This window comes from Harpia harpyja, chromosome 7, assembly GCF_026419915.1.
Source record: "Harpia harpyja isolate bHarHar1 chromosome 7, bHarHar1 primary haplotype, whole genome shotgun sequence".
Taxonomy (NCBI): domain Eukaryota; kingdom Metazoa; phylum Chordata; class Aves; order Accipitriformes; family Accipitridae; genus Harpia; species Harpia harpyja.
In genome coordinates, this window is record NC_068946.1 from 16,074,167 (window position 1) to 16,091,825 (window position 17,659).

The window sequence follows — 17,659 nt, forward strand, 5'->3', positions numbered from 1 at the left end:
GTCACTTGCGAGCCCTGAGTGATGTTGCAACCAGTAAAGGGGTTTCCCAGGGTGGATTGTGTTTTCATCAGCCTCACTGTAAATCACTCGGCGGGAAGGGGACAGGAAGGGAGGGGATGCTGTTTCCTGATGCTTTGGAGCCTCCTGGGATCAAGTTACTTTAATTAAAGCCTGATGCATGATTTTAATCTGTGGGCCAGTGCATACTGGTGCCAGGGGCTGAAACACCAACCAGGAAGGCTGCTGCCATGAATTTCCCAGCATGGCGCTTGTGAGGCTGCCCCTTCCTGGGGACGTGGGGCCAAGCCATCCATGCAGCAGGGCACAGCCCCTGCAATTGCCTCCCTTGGGGTGCTGGGATAGGTGCCGGCGGCAAGGATGCAGATGATGGGTCTAAGATGCAGCAGCCCTCAGGCCAAAGGGGCAGCGCATCTTTTTGAGGCTTGCTTAGCAAATAAAAGGTATTTCCTCCTGGCTTTGCCGTGATTCTTGGCCTATCCTGTGTTTCACCAGCATGGCTTAAATAGGGGCTAATGCACCAAGTGTGCCTTTAATAACCTTGGGACAGTAGCAGCTTAACAAAATAAACTTTTCCCCAGCTGCACCGGTCTGGAAACAAGCCTGCTCAGCTGCTTCCCGTGCTGGCCTCTCTTTCTGGACCTGCCTCATGAATCTGGGCCAGATTGGGCCAAACTAGGGATGACCCTGAGCCAGGGAACATGCTGTCCGGGGAACACTGGCTCCTGCCTGCCGGGGCCTGGGGGGGCTGCAGGGAGAGTGCAGGGTGAGCGGTTTTGTCTTAGCACACCTGCCCTGGCGCCAGCACGGAGAGCTGCTCGGCACAGCCAAGGGTCAGGCTGGGAAGCTGTCCTGGTTTCAGCTGGGATAGAGTTAACTGTCTTCCTAGTAGCTGGTACAGTGCTATGTTTTGAGTTCAGTATGTGAAGAATGTTGATAACACTGATGTTTTCAGTTGTTGCTCAGTAGTGTTTAGACTAATGTCAAGGATTTTTCAGCTTCTCATGCCCAGCCAGTGAGAAAGCTGGAGGGGCACAAGAAGTTGGCACAGGACACAGCCAGGGCACCTGACCCAAACTGGCCAACGGTGTATTCCATACCATGTGACGTCCCATCCAGTTTAGGAACGGGGAAGTGGAGGGGGGCAGGGATTCACCGCTCGGGGACTGGCTGGGTGTCGGTCGGCGGGTGGTGAGCAATTGCACTGTGCATCATTTGTACATTCCAATCCTTTCATTATTGCTGTTGTCATTTTATTAGTGTTATCATTATCATTATTAGTTTCTTCTTTTCTGTTCTATTAAACCGTTCTTATCTCAACCCACGGGTTTTGCTGCTTTTCCCGATTTTCTCCCCCATCCCACTGGGTGGGGGGGAGTGAGTGAGCGGCTGCGTGGTGTTTAGTTGCTGGCTGGGGTTAAACCACAACAGAAGCCCTGGACAGCTGGCCTGAGGATGGATTTTTGCCTGGCTGCAGTCAAATGTGCTTGCAATGGGAGCACAAGCTCAACAGCAAAGGGATAGGGGAGAGGAAAACCAGAGGAGGCTGCCACCCATGAACCTGGTGCTCTCCAGGACCACCGTAAGTACCTTCACCTTCTCCTCTGCCCTTGCTGGAGTCTCTTCCAGTGTCCGGACACTGATGACTTTCAGTGCAGGTGTGAAACATCCTGGCTGAAACTCTTGCCTTCACTTAAAATAAAGCTGCAGCATGGTGGCTGGTTGCTTCACCTATAAGTCCTCGCAAGATGAAGGCCTTTTTCCCCCCAGATTCATTGAGTACTGAATGCTTAGCCACTGGCATGTGTGAGGCGGGTGGACCTGAAGCGTTTAGCCCATCCATCCATCAATCCCTCTTGTTTCCCTGGACCGCGTTTACCCAGACCATCTGCGAGGTCGTGAACCCCCAGCACTGCTGCAAGCCCACATGTGCAGGGGAATGGTGGGGATGGAGTGGTCTGAGCGCTGAGCCAGCCATCTGTTTCATTAAATGCCACGTGTGCTCTCTGTTTTGAAAAGGGAATGGGGCAAAACAACACCTCATGAGATAACAGCTTGCAAAATCCCATGGAGTCGGCTCCTTCACTGCAGCATGTCTGACGGCTGGTCCTGGAAGTCAGCTCTGCAGAGCCGAGGAGAGCCGGGCACAGAAAAATGGGCTCTGTTTGCCTTTCCAGGACAGGCACATCCCTGGATGAGAAGGGAAACAGCACGAGGGGGCTCCCAGCTTCATTTATGTTCAATAAGTGCCAAGGAGAAGCAGGGAACAGAAACCCAGGGATGGGGTCGGTTCAGGCAGGCAGTGCTCAGGGACAGGGACACGAGACTCAGGGAAACCCTAGGAGACAGCTGGGAGTGGAGAAAGGTTTTGGGTATACACTGATGTTTTGTTTTCCTTTGCATGTGGTTGCGGAGGGTTTTTTGCAACTGTATTTCCGGATTTGTGCTCAGCCATCTGCTTTGTGAGGATTTATACCTACGCGTGGTCAGTGTTTTAAGGTGGACTCAGGTGGCACCAATGAGCTAGAGGAGGGGAAATGTTGTCCCTTGGTGCCAGTAAGCAGCAGGACAGGTCCTGGAGCAGCAGGACCCCTTCCTGGTGCAAAGAGGGGACACCCAGGACATTGCATCCCAAAGGGCAGGCCTCACCTGGACTCAAAACCTACATGGGTACACCCAGAGGTGCCCACATTTGCACAGAGAGCCAAGACTAGCAAGAGGACGCACAGTAGTTGATTAGGTCTGTCCATCCATCCACCCATTTCCGAAAGCAGCTGGTGTGTCAGCCCTGTTAAGGACTCAGTACATTTTTCTGACTCTTTCCTGATGAAGATGGGGCTGAATTTAAATCTGAGGTGAAGGCTTCTCACTCCTATTAAACACAGTGTCTAAATCCTTTTTTTTTTTTTTTTTCTCTCAAACTGAGATATAAGACATTTTCTCTACAGCTGAGCTCTTGGCAGCTTTCCTGGGGGCAGCTGGTCAGAGACAACAGTGTCAGCTCTTACAGTCCTCCTCTACACGCAGTCCCCTTGCCTGAAGAGCTGGAAAACAAGGCAATTATTTCCTTCCCTTGGCTGCCTCACCTTTGGTTGATGGGATGCAAGGGAGCTCAGGCCCCCTGGTCACGCTCTGCCTTTACATAGAGGACTGACTTCAGGGTAGAAACATCTTGTGGTGGGTGCAAACGAAGGCATTCCTGTGATGCTTGGGGACTGACGCAGTCCGGAGGGCACCAGGACTCACAGCAACTGGGAGAGGCAGCATCAATGATGCTTTTTCACTGATACATAAAGACATACCCATCTTCTTGCCTTCCCTCCTGGGGATTTCTGACCTGTGTCTAAATCAGCCTCAGGCTTGGACTAAGCCTAACCCAGCACTCATCTGCAGGCTGAGCTTCCGAGGACTTAATAAACCCTTAACCTTGCTGGCAAATGTGGAGGAATGGACAACCATTCCAACCCCATGGAGAAGTCAACTGAGGCACCGCTGGTCCCCTGCAAAAACAAGTACATTGGCAGGCTTGTTTGAGGCAAACAAGGTTTCAGTGTGTGGGGAACGTGGGCTGGGTGAGCTGCCCCTCAGATTTGCATCAGGGCTGTCGCTGGTCCCATTGGAGCAGCCCCTGGTCTCCCATAATTGCCACCACCCATGAGAGCAGTTTCCTCCAGAAGTGCTGGAGAAGGCATCTGCCCAGCTTTTTTTTGATCTTTTTTTTGGACAGGTGTCCTCCGGGAGATGATGATCTTCCATCATCTGAGAGACCTTCCTCTGCCTTTTAAGATTATTCTCTAAAGACGACTGCTCAATATCAGCCTCAGGTAGTTTCAGAGGTGATGGCGAAGACTGTAAAAAGACCTGCCGGTGGCTTAAGCCCATAGCAAAAATTACGATGTGTTGGAGAAACGCCTGCGCAGGGAGCGGGACTTGTTGGGAGATGGCCGTGCTGTGATCTCAGGCATGCTCCATCCTCCCCTCTGCCCAGGAATGGCACAAGGTGTTCATCCCTCCACCCGTCCTCCAGGCTGAGGCCTCTGCAGGTGTTAAAGACATCAACTGACCACCCTCCTGCTGATGTTTTTCCATCTGCCTGCACTCAACAGCTCATATTTTTTGAGCTGTAGGATGGGTGTGAAGAGTAACGGGGCATTGCTGGGGCACCTGGAAGCCCAAATAATCCACAGGTGGGATGAAGCGAGGTCTGGGACTTTGCAGTGCTGGGATCTTCCAAGGCATGGGCTTGAAAGTGACAACTCCAATGATGTTAAGCAGGAGGAAAAAACGCAGCAAGCCCTCCAGGCTTATGTCAGGGGAGCAGCAGGAGAAAAAGTGATTTCTTCCAAGAAACCTCCCTTAAGCCTCCAGTCCAAAATACTTTCTGTGTCTTTGTTGCTCAACAGCAGACCAACATTCTCCAGGAGAAATGGTTTTCTTCCCAAGAAACACAGTGGTTTCAGAGGGAAGGGAGAGGTGTTGGCGACAGCCAGGTTTTGGGGCCCTTTGCTAAGGGGCAGGAGTCTGTATCCCAGCCTGAAATCTAGAAATCTCTTTATCTCATCCTACACAAAATAGCCTCCCATCGCCTATCCCAGGTGCCCTCAAGCTTGTCAGGACCCTGATGAAAATGATGTCAGGGAGATAACAGTTTCTTGCACCACGTCCAGGCTCCTGGGCACCCTCACCTCAATCTTACCCATGCAGCAAGTGCCTTTACATCTGAGCCCAGATCCAGGCTTGCATGGGCATACCTGTATTCAAAAAGCACATGGTCATGGATCTAAACCCCCTGCACTTCATTAAGGGTTAGGCAGGTGCTTAAAGCCAGACGATGCTGGATGTTCTCCACCTCCTGCCATGCCTTTTCCCTGCTGGAGAAGGCTCCTTTTGTCAACGAGTTCTTCTGGAAGTGTGTTGGCCTTAGGTCATCTCCCTCGCCTCCTCTGCGGGTGTAAACTGGCACAACCTTGTTGACTTGAGGGAGCCCTTGGTGCTGGATGCACTTCTATAATCAGCTCTATAAATAAAAGAAGAGGGAAAATGATAAGTGAGATGCAAAGTTATCCAGCTAGCCAGGGTAGGTTACTCACAGGCACTGTGCATAAGTGACCTTGAAAATAAATTCCGGCTAAATTCTTTAAAAAACTTTAAGGGGGCAGAGGGGGAGGTGGAATAAACAGCTTAAAATTAACACTCCCAGGCTTTCCAACTCCTGTCCAGCAGAAAAAGGATAAATTGGTCCCATGTGTCCCCTGGGAAAGAGCAGGACATGATGTCAATAATCAATATGTATAACCTGCAAGGGCTTCCAAAAGCAATCAGGGCTCACCAGCTCTTGGAGGGTGTTTTGCAGCCATTTGGAGGGAAACTGGAGCAGATACAAGGGCTTTGAAAATCCAGTTCTAGAAATGTGCTTCATCAGGACAAAGCAGAACTTAATTAGGGCTGGCTGGAAGGTTTTTTCTCTGCAAAGTTCCTCTCGTGCAAAACAGATCCTTGGTCAGAATGGGAAGATTATTAGGGATTTTAGAAACGAGGTGGATGCTGTCATCTGAAATGCGTTCTTCAAAAAAAATGCTCCTCTGGGGCCTTTGAAGTGATTCGGTTATTTATTCATTTGACTGTCAATGAAACATTTTTTTACAGAAAACTGCTCTGGAAATGGAAGATTTCCAGGCTTGGTGGGGTGATGGATAGATATTTTGTATGAAAATCAGTTAAAATTTTTCAGCCTTCCATTCAAATGGGAGACTTCAATTGCTGGCACAGCAGTTGATCAATTCACCCTCATGCTTTAAACTGAAGAACCTCCAGTAACCTAATAAAGATATATTTTAAATATATATATTACTTGTTATATGTAGTTTAACAAATATATTCCTCCTGCTCCTTTGCCTTATTTCCACAGAAGACATTTTAACAGCTTGAGTGATGTTGCTTTTATGATGCACAAGTCATTTTACTAAACAGCATGATAAAAGTTTGTTCAGGCAGGAATTTCATTAACTTCAGGGTCCTTCTTGCACTTAGCAGCATTGGGCTTGGCATGCAGGAATAATGGGTTCCAGGGCCTGAAATTTCTATTATTTTCCATCCAGTTTATTTAAAAATCATTGGATGGATTATAAAAGGCTGCTAAACAATGAACGTGCCGTTGTTTCTTATTATTTGTTGCTGTGCCCAGATGTTTGGTGTTTCAGGGTTCCCTAAGAGCACTTTGGGGTGCCATAGAGGGAAATACATCCTGTAATACAATTCCTAAATCTTCATTTTGTCCTCATAAAGCAAAATGATGAGTATTTACAAATGGGATGAAACAGCAGCAAGTTTCTGCCAGAGCCAATGGTGCTGCTGAGCATTTGGTGAGCATTTGCATCATGTCTTTTTGTCTATGTGGCTCTGCGCAAAGCAGGACCATCCCTCTTTGCGGAGGGGGAAACTGATGCATGGCGAGGAAACCTGACATCCCGCAGTGCCACACAAACCCAAACACGGGATCGACCCTTCTTTTCGATCCCCAAGCCGGTGTTTTCCACGTGCCTACGACTGGATCCCTCCTGAGGGATGTCCATCACTGAGATGTGCCTGCATCTCTTCTCCTCCAGCTTTGCACACCCTGTGGCAAGAAGGTGATGGGGACCGGTGATGCGGTGTCACCAGCTCTATGCCTCTGAGCTAGCTCCCACCCGTGGGACATACATTAAAAAAAGACCCACCTAAACCAGATTTGCTCCCAGACCACGTCCATCTGGGCCATCCAGAGCGTACGTTTATGGGGGAGGGATGCATAGGACCTTATAATGGCCACGGGCTGGCTCTACTCTGCTCGCTGGCCTTTTTATGGGTCCCTGCTCCATGGTTAGTGTAAATTGGACATGGCTCCAAAATAAATAGCCTCCTCCTATGCTCGCCAGCAGGTCATGCATGTGGGGAATGCCACGTACTGTAAATAAATGGCTAATAAAAGCACAGTGTTTTTACAGAATGAATAGCTCCATGGCTTAAATTAAATAGTTATGCTATTAGGGTGTATCCCAAAAATAACCTCCCTGAGAAGAGCTCCCAGAGGGTCCCATCCTGACCGGTGGTGGGGCTGGTCTTCCCTGCCGTGTTCCCCCCCAGCCCTCTGGAAATGATGGATGTGCTCATAGGGCAGTTTCAGCTTAGTTTTGGACACCTTTTTGATGAAGAAATTCCCCGATCAGAGCATTTAAGTGCCAGTTACTGTGAAGGGAAGGGTGTGAAGAGGGAGGAGAGCGGGATGGGAGGTGCAGAAAGCAATCTCCATCAGGGGAGCGCTCACGTCTTTAATGGTGGCGGCTTCATTGCCATCTCCAAATGGGCTTCGTCAGAATTAAGGTCCGATGGGTATGACATTGCTAGGGTAAACTACATCAGAGTGGCAAAACAGACTAACACATGGAAAGCCTTTCCCAACAATAGTGACATTCAAAGAAGCTGGGAATGTAGGGATTTAGCAATCATTTGCTAAGCTTATACAAAGGAGGGGAAAGAGAACATCTTTCTGTTTCATTTTGAGTGGCTATTTTTCCGCTGGCATTCCTCTCCGGAAGCTCTTACAAGCCAAGAAAAACCCCAAAGCATCAGCAGAAATGCTTGCATCGAAAGGTAGTTCTGCTTGCAATGTTTGGCAGGTGAAGAAAGGATTTCATTTCTCAGCTGGCCTTGCTGACGACTGGGAGACATCTCTTGTGACAAAGCGGAGGCTCAGATGGAGTTAGCTGTTTTTTTCCAAGGGCAGATGGACTTTTGCATTCAGTTTTTCTGGAGGTTAGGCCTTTCCACAGAGCTCGTGCAATGTTGCGTGCCAGTTCAAAGGCAGAAATGAAAGCTGAGTTTAGGGATCTTGTTTATTGGTCTCCAGCTCCAGCCATTAGTCTGGAAACAATTCAAGGAAAATCTATCAATTAATTATATTCTTGATGCTGTTGTTGCTGTAAACTTTTCCAGTTCCTCATTTATGGAGTGTGCATGTCTCTTTTTTTAGAAAATCACTTCAATGTTGACTGATATTGCTTCAGTCTTTTAAATAACCATCTTTCCTTCATTGATTATTATATTCCTTTAAAATTTGATGGCCCAGCCTGTGCTAAAAGCCCATCTCCACGTTACTGCTGTAAAAGGGGCTGTTTCCAGCAAGAAGCAGAGCGCGGGACCAGGGTTGGTACTCCCAAAACCCTATACGCACATCCTCCCATCAGGCCAATTAGGAAATTATTAAGGAAAGCAAAGTCCCGACTTTGGACCAAGCTGACCCGGTGGCTGTGCCTCTATTTCCCTTCTGTCGAAGGGCAGTGATGGCAGCAGCCTATTTGACCCCGAGGCAGTGCTGTGCACCCAGACTTGGCTGTGTCGGTACAGACGATGTGTACGAGCGATGCTAATTGCCTGGCGAGCTTTTACTCAGCGCTCTGGGGATTTTTTTTCCAGCTGGCTATGTCTAGCCTTATCATTTCTGACATGGAGGCAGATTTACAAGGGGGATTACACTGGCTGCAGCTCATTACCACCCCTTGCCAGCTTTCTGCAAACAGCTCCTGCAGGGTGTCCCGGGCTCATGTCTGTCTAGTGATGGGAAACCCACCCTTAAAGACCTATATTTAACCTCCTTTTTAATCCCTTTGCTCCTCATCCACACCTAGCGATGCTTAGTCCATAGACGCATCTGACAATGCTTAGTACATGTATGAACTGGACTTATGCAGGCTCAACCTCCTCTTTAAGGCTCAGGTTTTACGCTCCTCAAGTGACTTGTTTTAGAGCTGGTTTTTTTTGCGTCAGAGCCCTGCACTGTGACGGCCAGCAGCGGGAAGCGGCTGCAGTGAATGGTAGCAATTGCCTCCCTGCTTGCACAGAGCTGCAGGTGAGATCCTCTGCAGCCCCCGACATCCCTCCTGCATCCCACCGCACCCGGGATGGGTCCTCTCTGTTGGCCACCTTGGCAGCAACACTATTATTCTGGGTAATTAGCTGAGAGACTGGTGCTCACTGGCATAGCAGCACAGAATGGATGAGCTCTGGAGATGTCCAGCTTGGTCAGGATTCTCTTGATGATTATTATTTTTTTTGGCACATCCTGTGCCACAACGAAAATCCTGTAGAAGCCTATGATCTTGAGAAACTGTCAGGAGGAGGTGGAGGGATGGTCCTGCATCACCGGCATCAAGGATGCTCCCACATCAAGGAATGCTCCTGCACCATCGGCATCGACTTGTAGAGCAACATCTCCAGCCCTGCTGAGGTGGCTTTGGTCCTGGTGCATGTCCCCTGGTGCAGGGTCTGCCCAGCTCGTGGTCTCTGTGTCTGCACCTTTTCCTTTCACTCTCCTTCATCTGTTTTTTACCAAGAAAATGTCATTTTACACAAAAATCATGATCTCGCCCAGGACCAGCTGGCTGGCCTGTCCTTCCCAGGAGAAATTAATAAAGAATAAAACCCGATTGTGCCACAGATAAAGGCACATCCACAAAAATCAACAGCATTTCCAGCTTTGAGGGGGCGATTTGCACTTGCCTGAGATATTGCAGAGAGCAATGAAAAATTCCTAGCTCAGCACACAAAACATGGCCCCAAAGGGCGAGGCGGCTCAGGGAGATTTTCAGCTCGCACCCCCATCCCTTGTAATGGGCAAAGATCCCCTGCGGTTGATGGAAGACTTGCTTTTCAGCTAAACAAAACCTCTCCCGGAGCGTGTTTGCCCTCCTTGAGATACAAAATATTTATAAAAATGTATGAAGTTTGTTATAAATCCCAAAACTTCTCTAATGAAAAACTTTTGCTCTCCTCCCGCAGCCAGCAAGGAATGTCACCCCGGGTAAGGGCAGGAGGATGGGACGTGCAGGGAGGAGATCCCACCCTTCTTCTGCACCAGGTGCCCAGTGAAAATCATGTTGGATAATGGTAAGAAGCGTGGTTTTTTTCCCATGAGTTGAAGGTGTCTTTGTCTTTCCTTCTTGGATTCCCTTTCTTCTGGGTTTTTCCATAAAAATAAAAGAAAAAAAAAAGAGAATGGGTTTTGGTTTTTTACCTGGGAAGCACTACCTGAAGCAAACTTCAGGGACAATCTGAGCAAACCATGAGCCATGTGAGAGAGCGGTGGTGGGCTGCAAAGGTCTCCTGGCCACAACCCGTCCCCTGTCCCGTTGGAGACATGCAGTGTGGCAGGTCTGATCCTCATCCCCATGTCCCCATGGAGGTGACAGACCCCCACCAGCAAGGAAACGAGGTAGGACCCTCTCCAGACCAGTGCAGGCGCTGGGGAACAGAAGGAGGACCTCCCATCATGCACATCCAGGTTCAAAGCAAAGATGCTGCAAAATTATGGTCTTTGAGGCATGTAGGCTCTTCAAGACCTCATCATTGCAGAGCACAGGGATGTGTTCTGTGCAAGATGGAAGGTGAGCACTGGGGACATCCTCTCCTCCCAGTGCAGGAAGCCACCGAGTGGTGGGAAGCGACCTCTCCATCACAGGGGCTCGGACCGAAAGCCTGGGGTCCACCTGCCTGTGCTGTGAAATATTTATTCCATGTGGCATGCTTGATTTCTTTTCCAAGTTTTTTTTCCCCCCTCTTGTTTTATATCCATCTCTCTCCCTTTTCAGACCCACCTTACTCCAGTATTTATGGGAAATACAAGGCAAAAGACCAGAAGGGCTTTTTTCCCCCCCGTCCTTGTTGTAAGAAGTACTTCCCCTCACCGTCCTGCCGACAAAGACCCGTGGAAATTAGGGATGGAAAGGACCTGTGAGGCTGAGTTTTGTGCTCCTGCCAAGGTGAGACTTTCCGGAGCGATGCAATCTCTAGCACTTCGGTTATTTGAGGTTTAACAGACCCAGGTGTATTGCTGATGCAGAGAAAAAGCTCAGGCTTTCCAGGACAGGTGAGGGGAGAGACAAGCATGTCTTCTCCTAAAGGCAACCTGGTGGCCTGGGCTTGGCTTTGGGCTGTCATTCCCTGGCTCCTTGGGGAACACAGTGGCCACCAGCAGGGCTGGCTCAGGCTGAAAGTGAACACGGGGAGCCACAACCTTCCCCCAAAACTAAATTCTGCTTTACTGATGCTGGTGTAAAGCCAGGGAAAGTCTCTTTGGATGAAAAATCAAATATCTTGTCCCGCCATGTCCCCCTCCAGCTCTCAGCTTGCAGAACAGAAGTTGGGGGCCACCCCAACTCTGCTGCTAAACACACTAAATATGACTTTAATTTCAGCTCTGCTTTCTTGTCACAGGCTTTGAAAGGGCAGCTGCTTGCAGCCCAGGACAGTGCATCCTTGGATGTGGAGATGGTATAGTTAATAGGGGAATAAGAAGTCTTTGGCATGATGCATGGTCCCCATGGTGGCCCAGCTGCAAGGCAGGGGCTGCCTCGGGATGCTGTGGTGACAGCCTGGGGTGTTTGGGGGGGGCTAAGAGCCCAAGGGGCTGCAATATAACTATATAACCTTGGAAAGGCTTAGAGGGAAAAGCTAACATTGAAAACTGCTGGGTGCAGCAAGGTGTCAGCATCTCACTCTTGCTTCTTCCATACCCAGAGGTACCCAGGGTCTGATCTAACAATTTCTATGGCCCCTGGAAGTCATGGTACCATTTTCTGGCTTTTTGATCCTGCTCATAGGATGCAGATTTGAGCTGATCCTTGGAAACTAAAGAGCAAACAAGCAACACATTTTCTCTTCCAGTCTCACAAAAGCATCTCGCAGGAAGAAGCTTTAATCCTTGATCTCTCCTGGGCCAGCTCTTTAGCTGACAGCATCCTTGCACGGGATGTGGATCGGATGGAGCGGGGGCTCTTCTCCCTGTGCAGAATGGAAAGTATTCCTCCCTTGGTGTTCCCAGGGACGTGCACAGGGGGTCCCGTGTGACAACCCGCATCCCGGCTGCCTCCCCGCTCCCTCGCCTGCATCCCGGCACAGCTGGATGGAGAACCCAGCTGTTGGCAGGCAGGGCTGTGGGAACAAAGGGGGCATTGCAGCGCAGACTTTGAGTAATCGAGAGCAAAGCCCGGCAGCTCTCAGCAAGCGTCGGGGCCGTGAAATCCGATTCGTGCCCCTCCGCTAGCAGCGATGGGGAAGGGATCCCAAAGGCAGTGTGCTTGGGCGGCGGGGAAGGACAGGTGGCCACGGACTGGGAAGAAGGACCGTAACGAGGCGTCGCGGACACAAGATCTTCTTTGTTAGGATGTTACCGAAGTAGAAGAGTGACTGCGGGAGAGGTTTTAGCACAGCTGCCTGAACTCCTTACCTCCTGGAGATCAAAGCCCGCCTTTCTAATTGCGTCTTTTATTACACTCACCCAAACCCTCACCCACTATCCTGGTGGCTTTGCGGGGGGAACAGGTGTTTTTTAACACCCGTGCGATTACAGGAGATTAACAGATTTAAAAGCATGCCCCGGGAGACATGGCAATGCATCATGCTCCTGTTATGATGGGGGATGCTGAGCCGGGCAGGGAGGTTTCTGCAGGAGCATCTCCCTCCCTGGCATGGGAGGCTTATCCCACCTCGCAGGCAGCCGATGCCATGGTGCAGCTTGGGGCAGAGGTGTGGCCCCAGCCAGCCCCAGTGCAAACTGGGAGGCCATGAGTCCTCGAGGAAGCCCCCAGGCTCACAGTGCGAGCAGCACCCCTGGGATGCCTTGTGTATCCCAGCCTGCTGATAAGGGCATTGGTTGGAGAGGGTCTGCAGCCTGCTGAGGGGTTCCTGCACAGGGATGCTCCATCCCTCCAGTGCCCCAGCTGGACCAGAGATCCCCCACTCCATCCCCCAAATGCTCCTTACTGCACAGGGGACCCCCCTAATTCATATCCCCAAACAGCCCACGTTGGACCAGGCCACCCCCCTGCTCCATCCCCCAAATGCCCCATACTGGACCAGGGATACTCCACTCCATCCCCCCAAATGTCCCATGCTGGATGCTTGATCCCCCAAACACCCTTCACTGAACCAGGAATCCCCCCCTTTATCCCCCCATATTTGGGGGATTTCAGGGATTTCCAAGCGAGGGAGCAGCGTGGTGGGAGATGCAGCGAGGAGAAGAGCTGCTACATTGCTCAAAGATACCGAAGGTCTTTGCAGTAGAGGATGAAAATATGCAGAGACCAAGAACTGCTGGCCCAGGAGCCAGGGAGGGGACAAAAACTTGGCTGAGGATCCCATAGAACAAAGCAAAAAGAGGAAAATGCACAGACATGCCTAGAAAGTCATAAAAACAAAGTTTAGGTTAAATACACACAGGGTCTCTTTTCCACTTGGCAGGTTAAGAAAGGGCAATCTCTGCCTCCAAAGCTGCTGGCAGAAGCCATCGCTCTTGCTTGTTCCTGGGAAAAACAAGAGGACGTGGATGGAGGTGTTCAGAGTGGACAGAAAGGGGCTCAGCCGACCCCCAAATCTTAGCTCAGGGGGAGATTTGCTCCGGAGCAGCAGCAGAAGGACACACAGCCTGATAGGCAAGGACACCTGGGTGGACAACCCTCAGCACCTCATAGCACACCAGTCACTTTGCCGTGGCCTCTGTGGTCTCCCATGCATCCTCCAAGCTCCCTGATTTAGGGATTTTCCTTCAATTATACCACCATGCTGTAGTAAACACCCATATAACTGAGACCTCAGGCTGGAATTGATAAAACAAGGAAAAAAAAAAAAGTAATATCCCAGAGAGCTTCTTGTTTATTGGAGTCAAAACCAACCCCCCTATCAAAATGAAACGATAAAAAAAAATTGTTTGGGAAAAAGAAATTATAATTTCCCATCCGTCGCTCACTGTTTCCTTTCTGCTGGGCGCAGCCCCTAAAAATGAGGCATTTGTCCCCTTTGATGGCTGGTGTAAAACGAGCTTTGATGTCATGGAAGGAAACAATGTATTAGATGCAGCCTTTGCTCAGATCAGGCACAGCTAATATAAATCAGGGTACTCAGGGAATTGGGAAGGGTGTGGACAGGTTCAACTTGACCCTTTAGCACCATTTTCTTTAACTTTCACATTAAGTTAACTTTCCTATTGTTCCATATCACCTCGTTACATCTTATTTTCCTCATCATGATTCTTTTGTTCCCCTGCAAAGCTTTTGAAGCAGATGAGAAAGGGAAACCTCTTGCAATCGACTTTCCAGAGGGTACCTCCAGATCACAGGCAGCACATGGGAATGACTGGGAAAATAAAGCCCTGCCACGACATCCCTGCTAATCTTTCTTGGAAATGCCTTGGTATTACTTTGAAAACAACCGATGGCTCATTGGGACTGTCCAGGATGGCAGAACCGGCATCCATTTCTGTTGCTGCATTAAAATTCATACACGGCACAAACGAGTTGCTGAGATTTTCATGCCATCGTCACCAGGAGCTGAATAAAAATCACATTAAATTTACTTTACACTTCTGCAACAGCTGGCGGCCACATCTTAAAGTGATTTTCAATCCCATGGGCCAAAGAAAAATCAGGATCCTTTCAAGTCAAGTTTTCCTGTTAATTTAACGTGGTTGGCTTTGCCAGTGGGACAGATTTTCCAATGTGCGCAGCTGTTTTCTGAGTCTGGCCTCTTTTTTTGGTGCCTAAAAGGAAGGGAAGCTCCTGAATAAAATAAATGATGCCGTGATTTCCCAGGATGTTAGCTTGGCCAGTCTTGGTCACTGTCTGGAGGTGCTGGATGATGCCACCATAGAGGGGCCAAGCTCATCCTGCACAGGCTCCAGACAACACCAGGAACAGCATCCAAACCTCCCAGATTTATAATAATTGTGGAAATACACCAGATCTGTTGTATTTAGTTTTGGTGATGCAAAAAGCCTCAAAGACGCAAAAAAAAGCATATTCCCTTCTAGCATATCCCCTCCCTGAAAATGTCATCACAGTCTTAAGCAGCTTTGGAAAAGGGGAAAAAGAGAGAGGGAAGATGCAGCATGTTCATGCAAAAGGGCAGGTTTGGCCTGAATTCATCATTTTTCAAGAAACTTTTTACTTCAACAGAAGCTGTTCTCTACAGGATAAAAGTGGTGCCAGCAGGGCAATGGGTCATCAGCCTGAGCTACATGGCTTGATGATTTCTGCTTGTGAAGGGCTGTACTCTTATCTGCAGGAAAATTACTCAGGAGGGGGTAATGCAATGATGTCGGGGTGCTGGTGCAGTGTTTTTATGTACACTTTCTGGTCCTGAAGCCTGATGTGCTCTAGGCTTTGTAAATCCATGCAAAGGGGTCTGCAGGTGGGATGGACGGAGCGGTTCCACGCTGTCTTTGAGAGCTGGTCCCTGCAGGAGCGAGCAGCCACAGTTCGCCCAGGTACCCAGGAGTTTCCTTCTTTGCAAAGGGCTGGTTTCCTTGTAAGTTGAGTCTTTACTCTTTTAATTTGTCAGAATTAAAATACACTCAGACTTCTTGGCCCATGACCAAAACGCAAACCTCCACGGTGAAACTGGTCTTAATAAAATCAGCTCCTAACACCAAAACCAACCTGCTGGTGACACCTCTCCAGGTACGGCTGTGCCACCTCACCTTGCAGTGGCTGGGGATCTGGGCCTCTGGTACCTCTTCCGGGTACTTCCCCTCTCAAAGCAAATATTTGGGCTCTTTGGACATCCCCAGCAGACGGCATCTCCTGGCCCACTGCTGAGACGCTGGTTAAAGCCCTCTGCAACCAGCCTCTGCCCCAGAAACTGTGTCGGTGATGGTGTGGAAATTGCTCTTGCTCAAGACAGGAAGGCAAGAGAGGCCATTAGAGCATCTTGCTTGAAGGGTTGATGTCCCAGCCATGATGCTCAGTTTCCTCTTTGCTTATGGGGCAAGGAAGGGGTCTGAAGACCCTGCCTAGCTGCTCTGGCAGCATCCCCAGCTCCTATAGTCACAGGATTTGCAGCTCATGCATGTGCAGGAAACAAAATACCATGGGAAGCCAACGCGGGGCACAGAGCACAATTGGTGGCACAGAGCACATTTCCATCAGCGGAGGGATTTTTCGGCTTGGTAGGAGACCCCAGGGGGAAGTGCATCCCCCTCGGCGGCCGAAGCACGTGGCGTGGCTTGGCGCATCGTGCTGGCCAAGCCGGAGCGTGCACAGAGCACAGTGAGCACAGCACTACGGGCTCGCAGGGAGATGTTCGCTGGGGTGTTAAAGAAAGGTGAGCGGAGAGGGATGGAAGGAAGAATAGCAAAATAGAGAGGAAACAGCTTTTCCGGCTGACCCTACGCTGAGGCATTGCTTCCAGAGAGGTCCTGGTGGCTTTGGGAGGCTGAGCTAACCAAACTGGAAAGCAACGCTTCCTTCGTTGTCCCAAAACTTAATGAAATCCTGCAAATAAAAATATATAAAAAAGCCTGGCTGCCCCCAAATGGAAAGTTTCTCACATGAAAGGGACAGTGGGATGGTTGGCGGCAGCCACGGCCCCGCTCCAGTTTTCTTGGACTTTTTATGCAGTTTCTCTTGCAGCTAGTGCCCTCTCGCGGAAACCTCTCATCTGCTCCATTTTTACTGCTTTTTTTTCCCCCCTAAAATTAAATGATTGCGCCGCAGAGAGAAGGAGCACGCACAGAGGCTGTGGTTCTCCCCAGGCCCAGCATGGCCAACAGTGCCGGCAACCGGCTCGTGCCTTCCCACCCAGCACCGGGAAGGATGATCGCATCGGGATGGAGGATCGCAACCCCATGACATCCCACCATGAGATGAAGCCTTCCCAAACCAGTGTGCTCCATGGTGGCAATCCAAGATGCTCTGACCCCAACCCCGCTGGTGCTAAGGGAAGGCCTCCCACTGGCACCATCACAAGCTGACGCCCGCTTTGCTCACCCTCCTGCTTTGCCTCCCAAAAAGCAAGAGATAATTGGGAATGAGAGCAAAAGGCGAGGACAAGGTTCCCCTCAGATGTCCGAATGTCAAAGCGACGCTGGCACGGAGCTGGGGGCAACAAAGAGCCGGTGGGATCGATGTGACCAGCGGGGATGAGAGCGGGATGCGAGGTCAGTTGCTGGGAAAAGCGATACCTGAGCCGGCAGAGCAGCAGTGCCATCGCCTGGAAACCTCCACCAAGATGCTCTCCTCCGGGCAAATCCCAAAGTGGACACAAACACACCTTATATTATCGAGAGGCTAAGCAGCCCTATTCTTTCCTTTTTTCAACCTGAAAGCGTGGGCAACACCTCTGGGTCCCACCCACCACACACCGTGGGTCAGGCTTGCACAGGGCACCCTAATTTTGCATCAAGGTGGTGCAGCTCTTGAGCATGGCTGGGGGAAAGTCTCTTGTAAAGGGCTGGAGGGGTCCCTGCCAAATATGAAGAATAAATGGTTTGGGGGACGGCATTTGGGGCAGCGCTGGGGATGGAAGTTGGCGGGGGAACCACTGGGGTCAGACTTTGTTCAAGGAATACAGGACTGCACGTGGTGGTGGAAAGCGAATTCATTGTATTGGAAAGCGAGGGTTTGCAGAAAATGATGCCCCCAGGTTAATTTTACCCTAAAAAATAAGAGTTTCCATCTGTGGCCCTGATAATTGCAAAAATCTGGTGACAATCCTGCCATTTTCCACTGATTTGTGTTGCCTCAACCCAGGGCTGTGCTCCACACTGCAAATGTGTTCAGATCCCATCCAAGTCATAAATACAGCTCCTGAGCCCAGTTCTGGGGAAAGGTGGGCA

General features: G+C 50.0%; 1 long non-coding RNA gene across 1 annotated transcript; it reads left to right on the forward strand.

Moving 5' to 3' along the window:
• Positions 1 to 1,454: 1,454 nt before the first annotated feature.
• On the forward strand, positions 1,455 to 10,748 carry LOC128144584 (uncharacterized). Its single transcript, XR_008236123.1, has 3 exons — positions 1,455 to 1,600; positions 9,832 to 9,939; positions 10,641 to 10,748. It is a non-coding gene; the product is annotated as an uncharacterized LOC128144584 (long non-coding RNA).
• Positions 10,749 to 17,659: the final 6,911 nt, after the last annotated feature.